This window comes from Arachis hypogaea, chromosome 3 (genome assembly GCF_003086295.3).
Source record: "Arachis hypogaea cultivar Tifrunner chromosome 3, arahy.Tifrunner.gnm2.J5K5, whole genome shotgun sequence".
NCBI classification, from domain to species: domain Eukaryota; kingdom Viridiplantae; phylum Streptophyta; class Magnoliopsida; order Fabales; family Fabaceae; genus Arachis; species Arachis hypogaea.
Genome location: NC_092038.1, coordinates 120,079,950 through 120,083,472, shown reverse-complemented (window position 1 = coordinate 120,083,472; position 3,523 = coordinate 120,079,950). Strand labels below are relative to the sequence as shown.

Below are 3,523 nucleotides of genomic sequence, written 5' to 3'. Positions count from 1 at the left end.
CATCCTCTACAAGTCCATAAGCTTGTTTTCTTGAATTGTCTGCCATCTCTAGTGAGATTTTTGCAGCTTGCACCTCAAAGATCCCTAGCTTCTTCATTACAGAGAGAGGCATGAGGTTTACACTTGACCCTAGGTCACACAAGGCCTTCTTGAAGGTCATGGTGCCTATGGTACAAGGTATTGAAAACTTCCCAGGATCCTGTCTCTTTTGAGATAATCTCTGCCTAGACAAGTCATCCAGTTCTTTGGTGAGCAAAGGGGGTTCATCCTCCCAAGTCTCATTACCAAATAACTTGTCATTTAGCTTCATGATTGCTCCAAGGTATTTAGCAACTTGCTCTTTAGTGACATACTCATCCTCTTCAGAGGAAGAATACTCATCAGAGCTCATGAATGGCAGAAGTAAATGCAATGGGATCTCTATGGTCTCAGTGGGAGCCTCAGATTCCCATGGTTCCTCATTGGGGAACTCATTGGAGGACAGTGGACGTCCATTGAGGTCTTCCTCAGTGGCGTTCACTGCCTCTCCCTCCTCTCCAAATTCGGCCATGTTGATGGCCTTGCACTCTCCTTTTGGATTTTCTTCTGTATTGCTTGGAAGAGTACTAGGAGGGAGTTCAGTAATTTTCTTGCTCAGCTGACCCACTTGTACCTCCAAATTTCTAATGGAGGACCTTGTTTCAGTCATGAAACTTTGAGTGGTTTTGATTAGATCAGAGACCATGGTTGCTAAGTCAGAGTGATTCTGCTTAGAATTCTCTGTCTGTTGCTGAGAAGATGATGGAAAAGGCTTGCCATTGCTAAACCTGTTTCTTCCACCATTATTATTGTTGAAACCTTGTTGATGTCTCTGTTGATCCTTCCATGAGAGATTTGGATGATTTCTCCATGAAGGATTATAGGTGTTTCCATAGGGTTCTCCTATGTAATTCACCTCTTCCATTGAAGGGTTCTCAGGATCATAAGCTTATTCTTCAGATGAGGCTTCCTTAGTACTGCTTGGTGCATTTTGCATTCTAGACAGATTTTGAAAAATCATACTAACTTGCTGAGTCAATATTTTGTTCTGAGCCAATATGGCATTCAGAGTATCAATCTCAAGAACTCCTTTCTTCTGATTTGTCCCATTGTTCACAGGATTCCTTTCAGAAGTGTACATGAATTGGTTATTTGCAACCATTTCAATTAGTTCTTGAGCTTCTGTAGGCGTCTTCTTCAGATGAAGAGATCCTCCAGCAGAGCTATCCAAAGACATCTTGGATAGTTCAGACAGACCATCATAGAAAATACCTATGATGCTCCATTCAGAAAGCATATCAGAGGGACACTTTCTGATTAATTGTTTGTATCTTTCCCAAGCTTCATAGAGGGATTCTCCTTCCTTCTGTCTGAAGGTTTGGACTTCCACTCTAAGCTTACTCAATTTTTGAGGTGGAAAGAACTTTGCCAAGAAGGCATTGACTAGCTTTTCCCAAGAGTTCAGGCTTTCTTTAGGTTGTGAGTCCAACCATATCCTAGCTCTGTCTCTTACAGCAAAAGGGAATAGCATAAGTCTGTAGACCTCAGGGTCAACCCCATTGGTCTTGACAGTGTCACAGATTTGCAAGAATTCAGCTAAAAACTGATGAGGATCTTCCAATGGAAGTCCATGAAACTTGCAATTCTGTTGCATTAGAGAAACTAATTGAGGCTTAAGCTCAAAGTTGTTTTCTCCAATGGCAGGGATAGAGATGCTTCTCCCATAGAAGTCGGGAGTAGGTGCAGTAAAGTCACCCAACACCTTCCTTGCATTGTTGGCATTGTTGTTGTTTTCGGCTGCCATGGGTTCTTCTTCTTTGAAGATTTCTGTTAGGTCCTCTACAGAGAATTGTGCCTTAGCTTCTCTTAGCTTTCGCTTCAAGGTCCTTTCAGGTTCAGGATCAGTCTCAACAAGAATACTTTTGTCTTTGCTCCTGCTCATATGAAAGAGAAGAAAACAAGGAAATATGGAATCCTCTATGTCACAGTATAGAGATTCCTTGAGGTGTCAGAGGAAAAGAAAAATGGAAGGAAGAGGTAGAAAATTCGAACTTATCAAGAAAGATGGAGTTCGAATTGTGCATTAAGGAATAGTGTTAATCCATAAATAGAAGGATGTGGGAAGAGGAGAAGAAATTTTCGAAAATAATTTAAAAATATTTTAAAAACATTTTGAAAAACTTCAATTGATTTTCGAAAACCAAGATTAAGAAAGAAGTAAAGTGATTTTTGAAAAAGATTTTGAAATTAGAAATAAAAAAGATTTGATTGAAAACTATTTTGAAAAAGATGTGGTTAAGAAGATATGATTGGTTTTAAAAAGATGTGATTAAGAAGATATAATTTGAAAAACATTTTAAAAAGATTTGATTTTAAAAATTAATAACTTGGCTAACAAGAAAAGATATGATTCAAACATTAAACCTTTCTCAACAGAAGAGGCAACATACTTGAAATGTTGAATCAAATCATTAATTGATAGCAAGTATTTTTTAGAATGGAAAGAAATTGATTTTGAAAAAGATTTGATTAAAAAAAATTTGATTTGAAGAAGATTTTGAAAACTAAAAAAAAATTGAATTGAAAACAAAATCTTCCCTCTTGTGCCATCCTGGCGTTAAACGCCCAGAATGGTGCACATTCTGGCGTTTAACGCCCAAACCACTACCCTTTTGGGCGTTAAACGCCCAGCCAGGCACCTTGGCTGGCGTTTAAACGCCAGTTTGTCTTCCTTACTGGGCATTTTGAATGCCCAGTTTTTTCTGTATAATTCTTTTGCTGTATGTTCTGAATCTTCAATTCTCTGTATTATTGACTTGAAAAGACACAAATTAAAAATATTTTTGGATTTTTAATAATAAGGAATAATCAATATGAAACTAAAATCAAATAACAATGCATGTAAGACACCAAACTTAGCAGTTTGTATACTACTAACACTAACAAAATGAGAATGCATATGAGAAACACAAACACTCAAGTCAAGAGAATTTAAAAATCAGAGCAATGAAACCATCAAGAACAACTTGAAGTTTAATGAAGACACATGCATGAATGCAAGAAGAACAAAAACATGCAATTGACACCAAACTTAAAATGAAACACTAGACTCAAAAAGAAACATAAAATATTTTTGGTTTTTATGATTTTGAAAATTTTTTTTGGATTTTTTCGAAAATTAAGTGGAAAAAGAAAATAAAGGTATCAAAATTCTTAATGAGAATTCCAGGAATCATGCAATGTTAGTCTAAAGCTTCAGTCTAAAGAAATTAGACATGGCTGAACAAGCTTCAGCAGGACATTGCATTCAAGAGCTAAATTGATGAAAATCAATCAGCTTTGGTGATGATAAGAACATCACCTTGAAACACTAGAATTCATTCTTAAGAACTCTGAAGAAAAATACATAATCTAAGCAACAAGATGAACCGTCAGTTGTCCATACTCGAACAATCCCCGGCAACGGCGCCAAAAACTTGGTGCACGAAATTGTGATCTCTTCTTT

General features: G+C 37.0%; 1 non-coding gene across 1 annotated transcript; it reads left to right on the top strand.

Annotated features, from left to right (window-relative positions):
- The first annotated feature begins 1,309 nt into the window (after positions 1-1,309).
- On the top strand, positions 1,310-1,417 carry LOC112793161 (small nucleolar RNA R71). The gene has a single exon (XR_003197868.1). It is a non-coding gene; the product is annotated as a small nucleolar RNA R71 (small nucleolar RNA).
- Positions 1,418-3,523: the final 2,106 nt, after the last annotated feature.